Source organism: Peromyscus californicus, unplaced genomic scaffold (genome assembly GCF_007827085.1).
Source record: "Peromyscus californicus insignis strain IS unplaced genomic scaffold, ASM782708v3 Scaffold_4__1_contigs__length_199733344, whole genome shotgun sequence".
Lineage (NCBI taxonomy): Eukaryota > Metazoa > Chordata > Mammalia > Rodentia > Cricetidae > Peromyscus > Peromyscus californicus.
This window is the reverse complement of record NW_026294562.1, coordinates 51,707,899-51,722,544: the sequence shown is the minus strand read 5'-3', so window position 1 is coordinate 51,722,544 and position 14,646 is coordinate 51,707,899. Positions and strand designations below refer to the sequence as shown.

At 53.5% G+C, this 14,646-nt stretch overlaps 1 protein-coding gene across 1 annotated transcript in view; it reads right to left on the bottom strand.

Annotated features, from left to right (window-relative positions):
• Dagla (diacylglycerol lipase alpha) overlaps positions 1–14,299 on the bottom strand; it is a 58,455-nt gene extending 44,156 nt beyond the window's left edge. The window contains exon 1 of the mRNA XM_052761738.1: positions 14,166–14,299. The gene's annotated coding sequence lies outside the window, so the exon portion shown is untranslated. The remainder of the gene's footprint in view (positions 1–14,165) is intronic.
• Positions 14,300–14,646: the final 347 nt, after the last annotated feature.

Genomic DNA, 14,646 nt, shown 5'->3' with positions numbered 1-14,646 from the left:
ACAGAAGAGATGGCCAGCCTGTAAACCCACCAGACCGGTCCTCCTGCAGCTTGCTTGACAGTGCAAAAGAGATTGCTGCCTTTTGCAGGATGCCCCCTTCCCCCCCAACACACCTACCTCTATCCCTTTCTGGTCTGGCACTCACATAAGGAGGGCTCTCTGTCTCTGCCTAGGTAAGAGAAGTGAGGTAGGGATGATGTTCTGAACATGCTCCACCCACAGCCTTGGGTGGCTCAAGGCCCAGGGCAGGAGAGCAGGTCTATGGCCTGGGAGCTCCCAGGAGGCACTGGCCACATTCTGAGATGCCACAGTCCAACCTCTAGGAGTTTGCTGGTCAGACTGAGAAGAAACCCAAGGTGGGCCAGTGAGTACAGGGTTACAATGCAAGAGACCTCAGAATGGGGTCAGTGCTCAGTCAGGAGACAGAGAGGCATCCAAGAGGGAAGATGCCTGTCTGGGTCATGTTTCCTCTCCTCCTTCCACCCTGGGACCAACTGGGATATATACCTTGCACAGGGCCCACTCTCCTGCCACTGCTCTCAGGAGGCCCCAGAGCTGAGCACCACCATTAGTTCCCCACAACCACATGCAAAAGTAGTTCCTCTCGGCTCCTGGACTAGAGGGTGCACATCAGAGAAGACACAGAGGCCCAGGGGCTGCTTCTCCAGCTTCTCAGGGTCACATGCATGCTGGATGCTGCCTGGGCAGGTATTAGAGACCCTGTCTATGGGCTGCGGGCTGTGCCGGAACGCTCCGTTTAGGCTTCCCCAGTGCTCCTTGTCTGTCACATTGATCTATTTCTTCTGGGCTCGCCCTTTCTCCTTTCTTCCTAAAGCTGGGCCTCTTGCACTTCCGGGGTAGGGTGGTGGGAGAGATTCAGAAACCCATCCACTACTTTGAAAGAGGACTGGAGACATGAGGGCATATAAATTTCCTGGTTAACTCAAATGTCTTAAATGGCTTTCTCCTACCCCTTGGGCGCGCGCGCACGCACGCGCGCGCACACACACACACACACACACACACACACACACACACACACCCCACAAACTGAGCCACTCAATGGAAAAATAGCAGCTTAAAGCACTGAGTCCCAAGGCTGCAGGGCTGCTGGAGTGAGGCAGGCATTGGGGCACTTGTAAGGCAGCTCAGACCAGGAAAGAGAGAGAGAAGGCAGGATAGACTCCACCCACGAAATCCAGGAGGCCAATCTCAGGGCCAGGATCATTCCAGCACCCTGAGTCTCTCGTAGGTCTACAAAGTCTCCCACCACTCACCACATCCCTATGGCTACAGGCATGGAGGCCTAGATACCAGAGACAGACAGCCCTGAGCAAGCCCTTGTCCATCCAGGGGACCATGTGCCAGCAGCCATTTAGATACAACCTTGGCAGCTGGAACAGACAAGAGAGGTCTTCTCAGGCAACCTAAGCTGCTCAGAAGACCAGACAGTAGAGTAGGAATGGGAAGGCAACAACTCATCACAGACCAGAGCAGAGCTAGAAGTGCCAGAGTTAGAGTTCAGGCCTCTCCATCCTCACAGTCTACAGACAAGGGCCCAAAGCCCAGGGAGGTACCCTGGCCCGGCCAAGGACACACAGCTTTGGGTTTTGCCCTGTCAGAAATGCCACTCAAGTCTCATTTAGTCAACCATTACTGCCTTGGCATGCTGTTCTATGAGCCTAGATTCTGGAGTTTGTGTTTGGGCACCTAGGTGGCACATCCTGATGGAGAATGAACTGTCGTGTGTGAGGGGGCTTCTGGCTCTCTCTCCCCACACTTTCCTCCTGTGCAGCAGACAGGTATCTTCACCAGAGGAAACAGAAACAGAGAGAAGAAATAGATCAATGTGACAGACAAGGAGCACCAGGACCTGGAGAAGGTGAGGGGACTGGACAAGGTTACCTCGGCCAGAGTGCCACAGTCCTGGCAGATGAATCTTCCACTAGCCAAGGAGGCCCATTGTCTCATGCTGAGTGAGTCTTCTGTGTCCCAGGGACCCCGGACCAAACATGTTTATGTCACATTTTCCTCCTTACTATGAAATTACGTTCTCTATGGAAAACAGAAACCACCACCACTAACAATAAAAGAACCAGAAGCCGCCCCCGATTCCACTAGGAAAATTAACTATGAACAACCATCTAGTCCTTTGTTTTTTCTGTCCAAATACAGTGTGTGGTGGTTCCTGCTGACAGAATCACCTAGGAGGCAGACCTGGGCATGCCCGAGAGAGAGTTTGGAGCTTGGGTTAACTGAGGTGGAAGACCCACTCTAACTGGGGGTGCCATTGTTCCACAGACTGGAGTCACTAAATAAAAGGAGACAGTAGGTAGAGCACCAGGATCTATCTGATTCTCTCTGTTTCCTGACTGTGGGTACTGTGTGACCAGCTGCCTCAGGCCTTTGCTGCCATGACTTCCCTGACATAATGGACTTGAACGATGAGCCAGAATGAACTCTTCCTTCCCTGAGATGTCTTTGTCCAGTATTTTAAAGAATTGATGAGCAAAGTAACAAATGCACAGGGCCACTCTGCATCTGCCACTTCTCTTCAGGGAACTAGAGAAAGGGGACTCTGCTCATCAAATGGTTTTTACCACCTCTCCTCCACACAGCGGAATTTCTGGAGCTTATTCACCCAGTCCCTCAGTTTCCCTCTGCTGTGAGGAAACCGCTGAAGCAAGCCTAGCAAATACACCTCTGGGCTCCAGGCTTTGGCGACATGACAATGCTAGAACCTGTCTTTTTGGCAGGTGAAGCTTTTCTGCTCTCTTGAGTTTGAGGAGCTAGGGTTCTGCCCTTCACACAGCTCTAGGGTCGTGAGTGATTCCCAGAGATGTGCAAAGGGAAATAGCAGTGCTGACTGATAAATGCAAATTCTCAGTCCCCTTCCCACTTCCCCACCCAGCAATTCTGAATCAGTGAGTGGAAGGTGGGGCCCCAGAATGTGTTGAGAGGAGCCCTGATTTAGAGAGTGGGCCCCCGTAGGGCTGCCATCTAAGCATGCAGAAACTAAACATCCATTGTCAGGTCCTGCTGGATTCTGGGTTCCATCTCAGAGAAGTCAGATGAGCGGTGCTGAGAAGTACCAACTCAAGGACCTGTGTGAGTACTGGGCAGTGTAGAGACAGATCGTCACACTCACTAAGGGTCACACCCTGTGCCTTGGCCACTCAAACCACGTACATGGACCAGCTGCAGTCCACTGCAAGTCAGAAACTCAGCTTATTAGAAATGCAGATCTGGGTCCATGTGGCCTGAGCTAGAGCCTACATCAGCAAGCTGCCCACATGACATGTGAGTGTCACAGCAGCACCACACCCACTCCTGGACAAGCAACCAGCGAGTGATCCTGTGTTTCCCTCCTACTGTTCTTGGGGGTCCAATCATGCCCATTCTACAGGCAGGAACTTCAGCTACAGCTAAATGACTGGGAAAGGACCCAGAAGCTGCAGCAGGAACCCCACATCAGAGCACTCACTACTCCCCAGGGAGTTCCAGTCGCACTTCTCAGATCAGGCTGCGGCCCAGTTATAAGCCAGGGTCATGGCAGCAGAGGGGAAGTCAAATCAATGGCTCCGCAGCCCTCCCCGGCCCGCAGAGCTGTCTGTAGCTGGCCCCCACTGTCTGTCTGGAGCCCCGGTTCCTCCTGGCCCACAGTCTGCAGCTCAGAGCCTGCAGTCTGCAGCTCAGAGCCAGGGTGGATGTCCTGCCTCCCAAGCTTTCAGTCTCTGTAGACACAGCTGGGGACAGGAAGTAGGATCTGGGGCGGAGGAACCAGGAGCTCAGTTTGGTCTGAGGACATTCTTTCTTCGCAGCCAGACCCAGTTCTGTGTGCCTTTTGAAAGGAAGTAGAGAATAGCTGTGCTCAGCCCAGTGAGGCCGGCTTCTTTCAACATTCCAGTTGCTGCCATTTCCAATTACAACTTCAGAGGGCTCCTATAATTTATACATCCCAGGATGCACTGCTCCAGCTGCTTTATGATGGGAGTTCATTACACCATTAAGGTTAAACTTTTATAAAGTACTGAGCAGGTGGTGGGCTGGGCGCCCAGCTTAGTTACCGCTCCAGAAGCCTGCTGAATGGGGTTCACCTGGGGAAGGGAGGGGGCAGGCTCTCTGAAGGGACCAAGAAACAGAGAAGGCGGCTCCTGAGGTGCCCAGAGCCTCCATTAGCCTGTTTATTAAACCGCATAGTATAGCAGGCAGGCAGCAGGGAGAACAATCTGCAACAGTTCAACAGCACTGGCAGGGGGCATGCGGGGTGACAGGAACCGTCCTGTGTGAGGCTGAAAGGCGTTGCCAGGGCCAGGGAGGTGTGGGGTCTGAGGAGGACAGGGCTGGGAAGCCGAGCAACAAGGCAGCTACAGATGACAATCAGCCAACACACGGGAACAGAGCTGGGCTTCCGGGGAGTGGAGGAGATCGTCTTCTCAGCAGTGGGGTATCCAAAAGGAGGATGGCTACCCTCTGGTTTACAAAGTCCCCAGTGGGAGACGAAGGCCTCGAGAAGGATCGACACCCTGAAAGTAGGGGCCAGACAGACAAGGCAGCAGGGGTGTGGCTTCCAACAGATTTCCTGCACAATCAAGGAAGCTGAGGTTCTGCTCTCTCCTTGGCTGTGGAACACTCAGCGTTCCTCCTAGGTGCCATGGGACAGTCTTGAGTGCAAAGGGGATAAGTGTCCACAACAGAGAAGCTGCCAATACTCTGCATTAAATGTGACCCTGAGGTTGGAGTCCTTTGAACTGGGTCTGGAAGGAGACCCCAGGGAGTATGTGTTGTAGCTGCTGTTAAGAGCTACAATGTCATGTGTCAGCCACTAACAGAACCAGGAGGAATCTTTCCTCTTATGCCTCCCAGCTCCACACAGAAGTCCAGCACACAGTAGGAGCTCAGCTCGACAATGACCTTTTTATCAACAGTCTGATGAAAACTGAAAGGACCCTTGAGAATTCCTTGGCTCAGAAAGAGGGAAGAGTCTCCATGGCTGGTGTTCCCAGGCTTACTTGGCTCTCCTGGCCTTCTCCTTCATATCTTTATAACCGAAGGGGACTTCTGCCTGGGACTTCAAGCCTCAAGGGGCATGCTCTGGTACCTACAGATTGGGATCACTTCATTCTCCAGTCATTGTAGAGGTTGTCACAGGTAGGTCATGCTGTGGAGCCTCTGTAGAGGCTGTCAGAGGCAGGCCGCGCTGTGGAGCCCAATCTGGTTTGCAGGCCCATCATTCATCATCCTACAGCCCCAAGGTGGCTGGGGGGCCACATAGCTTTGCTTACAGGAGCTGAGAGAAGCTGCCTTCCCCAAAGGCCTCAGGAGAGGAACGTTAGACAAAGGCAAGAGCCGGATGGAAGGGGTGCCAGTGGGAAGCAAACCAAAATAGGAGAGGAACCAAAAGGAGCTGGGGGTTGGGAAGGCCAGCTTCAGAGCAGGCTGGGATGTGAACAGAGTGAGACGCCAGAGGAGGACCAGCGAAAACAGTGCCAACTTGGAGAAGAGGGCCAGATGCTGGCAGGGAGGGATGCCCAAGAGGTGTGGCTTGCACTGAGGAAGGGTTTGGGTCATCTAGCTTCAGAGGAGGCATAGCACTGGGAAAAAGAGGGTCTTGGCACTAGCCTTGGCTACTAGAACAACAGAGAGAAATAGTCATGGAAGTTACTGACGACTATGCTTAACCAGCATTGGACATCTGTCATTCCGGGCTCTGGGGAGGAATTCCTATATGGGTGTCATTTGATACCTATGTGTCACATTCCAGCAGAGTCCCCTACCCCTATTTGGGAGAGGAAACCAAAAGGTCACATGACCTGCCCAAGTAGCACTATACTACAGTGAAGCCCTGTCGTTACATAGAGCCCTGTGTTGTTTAAAAACAGAGAGGATAAACCAGGAGCAGTCAGAGGTACTCAGGGGTGGCACGCTCTTGGTGACAGGCAGTCTCTGAAGAGGAAGAAGCAGACAGGGCACTGCGGGTTCCAGGCCCCTGCAGCCAAGGCTGCAAAGGCTGGAACTGTCCCCTCAGCTACCAGCCTAAGGCTGCTCAGCCATTCTGTAGCCTGCAGAGAAACTGCAGCAGGGCAGCTGTCCCAGGACAGTGGAAGAGCTGCGAGAAGTGGGAGTAGGCTACAGGGCGTGCCAGGGGAGCCTGATGTAATCCCAGCATGCAGAAGGCGGAAACTTGGGAAGTGAAACGAATCGTCACCTAACGGCAGCATGGCCGCAGATTTCCAACAAGCGGTGCCAGGCCTGCCTTGCCCCCACCCACAAGTCAGTCCTCTGCTCTGTCCTCTGTTCTGGGGCCCTGGGAGGATCCGCACAGACCCACATAGAGCCCTGTGGCCCTCCTGAGAGAACCCCTGCCAGGCGCTGAGCTGATGGGCGCTGGTGAGAGCTGATGAGAAAGCAGGGGATTCCTAGCTGACGCCCTGGGAACCCTGCCACGGAGAGTCTGGCGGTGTCCTGCTTCCGGGATGCAAGGCTCACCTCTTTCCCAGACTTCTGCTGTTTTAGGGGGTGGGGTGGAAGAGATCTAGGTAGCTGCTTGGCAAACTATCTCTCTCCCTTACTAAACCCAGCCTGAATTGACCTAGTTAGGATGCACATGGGAACTGAGGGGAAATGGGGCCCAGAATCCTGGAGAGCCCTCTACACTTCATACGACCAGGGCCCGGGTACTTCTCAGGCAACCAGTAAACCTAAGCCAATACTAATGACTCTCTCAGGACTCCCTGCCCCTTTCCTGGAACCACAGGGTTCTGAAGTTCCTGGCAGCTGGCAAGCCACAGGATTCTCTCAAAGCCTGTCTAGGTGGCTTGGAGGGTGGGTATACATACTCCAGCCTGAGTTCGTGTGTCCAGCCTTAAGCACTATTGGTCTGCATGCCAAGGACCTCACAGGTAATCCTAACCTTTGTTTAGCACATTGTCTTCCCAAGGTCCCTTCCCACCCAGCATCACCTTTAAACATAGGGCATCCAGGATGAATATCCTGACTACTGGCCTGAAAACAGGGAAAACGAAGCTCAGAACCGACAAGTAACTTATGCATAGATGCCCGGCAGAGAGGAACAGAATGCAGGCCCAACCCAGCACACGTTGTTCTCTAAAAGTACCCACTCTATGGAAATCGGCACTCCTGGTCCTCACAGCAAAGGAGGGGCCTGACACAGGTGATAGGGTGGAGGAGTCCCAGGGAGACGTAAACACCCTCAAATCCAGCAGCTGAATGAGTGACCTTTAGCGAGTTTCTAAACATCATCTATAAAAAGGGTTCATGCCACCTGCCCCTGGGGTGCTGAGGACGAAATGAACTAAGGAACAGAGGATGCTTAGCCTGGTGCTGGCATCTCTGCTCAGCAAATGTTACATCACTAGTTCTCTACTACTCAGGAAGCAAGGGTAGGCAAAGGGAGCCATGTACATTCTTAGGGCTGTCTAGATAGAGTGCAATTCAGTGGAGCATGGAGAAAGGTTTCCTGTAGGAAGAGGCTTGTGTGGAGCCTGGAAGAGAGGCAGGGCTGGGACATGACAATGAACTCAACCTGTTCAAACCCTGGTTCCTGATCTGGCTGCCTGTGTATCCCTGAGCCTTTAGTAAGATGGAGCTTACAGAGATGGAGGAGTGAAAGGAATGCCATTCAAGTAATAAACATGATACTCTATTTCTCAAGTTGGCATTCACAAGATGAAAGTTAGTTATTATTATTACTGATGTTGTTGCTTTGAGGTAGAGTCTATCTACATAACCCCAGCTACCCTAAATCTTGCCATGTAGACCAGGCTCATCTCAAACTTGCAATGATCCTCCTGCCTCTGCCTCCTGAAATGCTGAGATTCCAGCTGTATACCACCACACCCACTCCTTACTGTTATTTTGTGACATAGCAAAGCCCCCCCTCCCCTGCACACACACACTGATATCCTCCAAGACCTCAAATATACCAGGATTGGAAAAAGTCAAGTGGAGGGCCCTGTCCCCAGAGGGATAAAATTACAGTCCATGGAGCCCACCCCTGACATGGCCTGTCCGTCAGGGCAGCCACGAGGGGGAGGTGCAGAGTGTATGGTACATAATGAAGGAACATCAATAATGAATTAACCACAAGTGAGTCCAGGAACATCAATCATAAATTAATTAAATGGCTCCATGAGAGACCGTGACAAGAGCCTACTGGGGATGAATTAGCACGGGACTCCTATCTCAGCTTCCACAGCCAAGGCCACCTTCCCCAGGCCCCAAAGAGACATAGCAGCTCCTTGGCCAGGAAGACCTCCAGGTGAGGGTATGCTTCTCGGAAACAGCGCCCCCAAACACAAGTGCAGAGAAGCCCTGTTCTCCCACCCAGCCCCCAGCTTGGAGAACTCTCCAACGCTGGAAGGATTTTGATGAAACTTCCCAGAATAGTAACCTCCTGGGCTGAACTCAGGCAGGCGAAATTTCAAGGGGTAATTTGGTGAGAAAATTATTTTTAAAAAAATGCCTAGAAGTAAGTACTAGGAATAGCAGAAGCCCTCCGTGGGCCTCAGAGACAAGGACAACCTTGAGGACAGTGTCAACAACCTTATGGGGATCCTTGAAAGCCTCTAGATTACACTCTGGCCTGGTGCCACCCTGCTGGGACCCACCATCTCAAAGTCACAAGGGAAAGAGACTCCAGGCCCTGTGCAGGCTCTCCACCTGCCTCCTGCCCCTTCCTCATGCCCATCTTCTGGAGACCAAACCCACAGAGCTTGTGGCTTCTGCTTCCCCTCCATATTCCATCAAGTTTCACATCTTCACTTAGCTTCTCAGGGTAGCCAGTACTTTGCTCCAGCTTTCTGCTCTGAGTCTTCTATGTTCTCGTCCATCAGTAGCCCTGGTACCTGTTCCACATGCCTCTTCCAGAGTGGTGGCCCAAGGCCCCAGATCCTTACTCAGGACATTTCTATGTTTTACATAGATACCACCTGCCCCTGGGGTGCTGAGGACGAAATGAACTAAGGAACAGAGGATGCTTAGCCTGGTGCTGGCATCTCTGCTCAGCAAATGTTACATCACTAGTTCTCTACTCCTCAGGAGGCAAGGGTAAGCAAAAGGAGCCATATACATTCTTAGGGCTGTCTAGATAGAGTGCAGTTCAGTGGAACGTGGAGAAAGGCTTCCTGGGTCTACCTTTGTGGTCCTGGGGACCTAGCTCCTCCCTACCTTTCCAATCACGGCTTTCATTGCTTCTAGTTGCTTCTGGCTTGTGCCCCATGCTGGCCTTCCCAGCCACATCCACGACTGTGGTCTATCCTCCCACTGGTCCTAAGGGCCTGGGTTAAGAGCCAAGGCCATTCAAATCTCTTTTAATCACAGCATTCCAATTACTTCCCCTCATTTAACCTCCTGAAGCACCACTTCTGGAAATTCAAACCCCTTGAGGGCAGAATCGACACCTTCCTCTCTAGTGTGCCCAACTTGTCTTCATGACCCTCTTTGACCCCAACCCACAGCCGGTTCTTAAGAAGTAACTAGCACTGTACCCAACAGAGGCATCCTTAGAGGTGATGTTACTAAGAGGCTCCTCCAGGACATGATGGCCCTGCTGTCTCCTTATCAAGTATTGGAACCTGCAATCCCTCCCTGGTTCTAATCTATTCAGATCAGGATGTCACACTTTTTGGTGGGATAGATTGACTAGAGAGCAAAAATCCTGACTGTGTGAAAGCTCCATGGCTCCTGTCTTGCTCTACTCTCCTCGGGCATTAGAGGGTGAAATTCTTACAGCTCTGCTTGGTGAGAGGTTCGCTGGCCCTATCTTACAGATAAGGAAACTGAGGTGTGGAAAAGTACCAGTACCGAAATCTAGATCTAGCCATCCTCAGCATCTAGAGTCACAGTATCCTCAGGCTATGATACTATCTGGACTGTCCCCATTGGACTTCTAGGTACTGGAGGAAGAGGTGGGAGGCAGGCGTGAATCACGCCCCCCCCCCCCCCGAAATTCCCAGGTCACGTGAATATAGGACTTTGAGAGCGAGGCTCTTTCAAAAGAATATTGAGAAAACAGAAGGGCTCCTCAGCAAACAACATCACAGGAAGCATGAAGACCACCCCCCTACCCCGAGACTGCCCGATCTGGAAGGCTTTCCCGGTCGGGTTCCACTGCTCCTTCCTGCTGCAAAGCTCCACTCCACACACCCACTGACACCAGGCCAGCCAGACACCAGAGCCCACAAATTCCCACGCCACCAGCCGCTCACACCCCCTCAACCCTCACTTCCCACAGACACACTTGCAGGCACACGTGGCTCCACACATGTGTACTCTCTGAGCAGCCCTGTGGTGGGAACAGCCCTGGCCTGCTTTCCTCAACCACAACCTGCGAACCACCTCATGAAAACCACACCTTCACCCTTAGCCACACCTGCTCCCCAGCTCATCATCTCTCCTGGGCTCCTGAGCAGCAAAGTGCTCCCCACCAAGAGTCAGCTCCCTGTCTTGGAAAGCCATGCACACACAGACATGTCCCCATTCAACCCAGTTCAAAGAGGTATCAGTAAGGAAAAAGAGAATCAAGATAGACATTTTTCAGCCCTGCCCGCTGGTAACCACATCCTCAGATGTCCTGGACTCCGCGGTTCTGAAAGATTTATCTTCCCCTGACCACACACTCATTGATACTTCCCCAAGCGCTAGTTGCCCAGTCTGATGTTAAGATATTCTGGTGAGAAATTGAACTCAGATAGAGTGCTGGCCCAACAGGTGATGAACGCAGACCTTCCCCGCTCTATACTGGAAAGAGGGAGAAGACCAGGGGCAGAGTGGTTTGCAGAAGCAGGCCACACTGTTAGCTGCCGCAGGCTCACCTGGGAATCCTTCCTCTGGTCGATAACCTCTGGTCAGTAATGCCGGTTTCCCTGGCACCCCTCAAGCAGAGTAGCTGGGCATTGTGACTTACGGAGCGGCCAGGGAAGGAAAGGATGCCAGGAGCTGAGTAAAGCAACTTTTAGAGAAACACGAACAAAGAAAATGGGAGTAAGACTGAAGACTAGAGCTGAAAACCTCAGCTCCAAAGGGCGGCTTGCCCTCAATGTCTACTTCTGTTACTAGACCCCTGCCTCCGCTGAATTGGTCAAAAATCAGCTTGTCTGCACAATGACCAAGCTGGTGACCTGGTGAAGCTCCCTACTATTCTCAAACCCTGGGGACAGCAAGGACAGCTCAGCTCTGCTTTGGGGGAACAGAGGCCAGCTCCTCCTCTCAGCAATTTCTGATCTACTCCACCTGCTGCCCAGTTCCACTGTGCAGAGTCCCAGGATCCCAAGCAGATGGTAAGGGGTGGCTGGAAAGGACCCTGGAGCCCCAAACCATAAGGCTGAGCCACAGATCAGAACACACGGGGCGGGCAGAGGTGTGGAGGGTGAGCTGAGGGGACCTAAGGGTTGAATATTCACAGCAGAGAGGCTGAAGGCTTCCTCCTTAATGGATCTGTTCTACAGAGCGCTTTCCAGGCAGGAGGTGAAGTGCCAAGCACTTCCTCCTGGGAGGTAGAAAGGCACTGCAGGGAGCATGCGGATGGCCTGGACGCCCCTCATGCCAACCTGGGAACTGCCAAGAAAACACTCACCACACCAGGCTATGTCTAAGTGGCAGCTACTGAGGCAGGGTGAATCCCCCAGCATGGAAAAGTCAGCTCACCACACCTTTTATTTATGGTTCAACACTGCAGCCTGGACATGAGGCAAAAAAACTTTTGTGTCTCAGGGATCAAGCTTTTGCAATGAATTGTTGGCCATAGCAGACACTCTCAGGGATGCAAGAGAAAAAGGTAAAAAACAAAGCAACTTACAGCTTCCCTCACCTTCCCCATCTGGAAGGGGTGTTTAGCCAGAAGTGGACTCATATCAGGACAGATGTCTTGGGACTTCTCATCATATTTATTCAGCCTTGGAGTACCCCTTAAGGATGCTCATGGGCTCTTTTCCTCCTCCATGTGTCTAGGGCATCATTCACTGTATCCCATCCCCCGCCATACAGTCTCAGCCTCCCCCACAGGACCACCTGCTCTGAGCCCACTTAGTAGACACCCTGACCCAGTTCACTTTCTTTAGGCCATGGCCTCCAGAATGCTGACATAACGCTCCCCACTCCCATTCTCAGAAACAAGGAAAATTCTCAAGAGAAAATACACTTTCTGAGTCTCCCTCCCACACAGGTACCCTAGATCTGTCAACCACAGCACCTCCCAGACCTTCCCAGATAATGAGGTGTGTCTGCAGCCCAAGCAAAGGGCTTCCTCCTGTTTGGGCCACTCCTGCAGAACTCCGAAAACTGTCACGGCCATGTCCAGAACCGTCCTCAGGAGACCTGGGGCCTGGTTCCAGCTCAGCAGCTGACTCACAGTGTCAACAGACCCCACATCCCCCCACCAGGAGCATGTATACTCTGGCCTCTAATTCCCTATGACAAGCTCTTGGCCTTTGGTTCTCTTCCTTCACAAACACATTCCATGCCTCCATTTCTGACCACCCTTGTCTCTTGCCCTGGTCTCTTTACCTGATGAGAATCCCTGACCTTTGTATAGCCTTTCACTGCTTATTATAGAAGCCTCCATGTGCAACATCTCCTTTCATTCTCTGGGACCACCGGGACCACAGTGTAAAGTGGCTCTTAGAGGTAACAACACCTGCTCAAGGTCACACAGCCAAGACTGGAATTTGAGTCATCTGGCTCTAAATACAATGAATGATACTCCAGCTTTAGGGAACTCAGGTCAGTTCCCGCAGATGAGGCAGGCTTCTCCAATCACCCATGTTGGCAAAGAAACACCCTCCCCACGAAAAGCTCAGCTTTTTGCTTCTACCTCCATGCCTTCCCCCAAGAAACTCATAACATCCTGAAGTCTTCTCCAACATCCCAAGACTTCTCTAGGGGTCTGCAAACTCTGTGAAGTAGCATATAGCACTGGGAGGAGCGGAGGGAGGGAGGGAGGGAGGTAAGGAAGGAGGGAGAGAAAGAGAGAGAGAGGGCTTTCACCCCAAAGCTTCTCAGAAGACTGGTGAGGACAGATGCCATCCCGAAACACTCCCAGTAGCCACAGAACCATCTTCCACACTGTCCTCAAAAGGTCCTCTGGACCACAAGGAGACAATTCCCAGAAACCCAGTAGCAGCCCCATCAACTCAATGAAAAGAAAGGGCCCAGAGATGACAGATAGATGGTGAGCCACATGGCCCCCTGACCTACAGACATGAGCCACTTCTCTGCACCCTGCTGATTCTCATACAGTCAGAAACAAGGGCCACCAGTGAGAACGGCCTATTCTCCCATCTTCCCCAAAGTGAGAAGTTACCATGAGCCAGGTACAGGTTCATAACAAGGCAGAGCTCTACCTGGGGCAGCAATCAAGAATCTCATGGTAGATGAATCCCATGGTGTCTCTCTTTCTTGTCCATTATAAAGAACATCAACCTTCTTCCAGCCTTCTGCCCCCAGGCCAGCATACCCAACAGGCATTAAAACTGAGCCCCGTAACAGAGGCATTGCGCCTCCTGATCTCCCTGTAAAGGTGGGTATTTACCCTCCTATTTACCAGGGTCTGAGGGTCACCAAGTCTCCCCTCCCAGTGCTAGTCATTCCAGGGCACTGCGCTAAGCCAAGGCCTTTTCTCACAGCTGGGCCAGAGCTACTGGTCATGCCCAGGACACTGATTCTTCAAGCCCCCAGGATCATCATTCCAAACCATGTCAAGCCCAAGGCCAGAACCATCCCAAGATCCGAGCAATGGCAGCACTTCCTCATACCCATGCCCACCGCACCACCATGGCCCAGCACCAGCTGGCCACCCACCCCGCACCAGCTGCGTGCATTACCCTCCTGTACAGAGGGTGCACCCTCCTCACACCTGGGCGGCCACCGCCACACCAAGGCGGGGGTGAGTCTTCTGATACCCTCGCCGGGAAAAATCACGCTGCCCGTGCTGGATCCACGTTTCCCACGCCCGTGCCACGCGTGTCATCATCCCCACGCCGGTGGCCCAGGGCTCCGCGGACCTCACACCTGCCACAGGCGCGCGTGGCAGCCGCACCTCCGCCCGCGGACCCGTCGAACCGGCCACCACGCGCAGTGGACATTGCCCAGCCCGCCACGCCGCTCGCACCGCGCCCGCGCCCGGGGCTTGGCCCGGGCCCCCTTACCTCCCGCCCGCCGCAGGGCTCGGCCCGCCGCGGCCGCTGCGACCGCCACCTCCATCCTGGGCTCCCCAAGGCCCCTATTCACTAACGCTGCTTCCGCAGGGCGCCGGCGCCGGCGCGAAGGCCGCCTCCGCCCCCCGGGGGACGCTGCGTCCTTTACGTAAACCCCACTCCGCCGCCAGCGGTGACCATGGCGACGGTCGTGGGGTGGCAGCGCCCCCTAGCGCCAGGGAGGGGAGCGGCCCGCAGGCTGGAGCTGGCGGAGCCTTTGCGGGAGCCCGGCTCCCCGCGCGTGGGGGCGGTGGGCGCGGGGCTGAGGCCTTCACGGGGGCTCCGTGGGCAGACGAGAGGGGTTGGACCGCGGGCACTGCACAGGGCCACGGGGGCTGCTTGGATTCCCCCTCCTTCAGGCCCCGCGTGACAGGGTTTAGCGTGGGAGAGGAAAAATAGCAAGTAGGATCACCGGAGAACTGGTTCGTTTGGG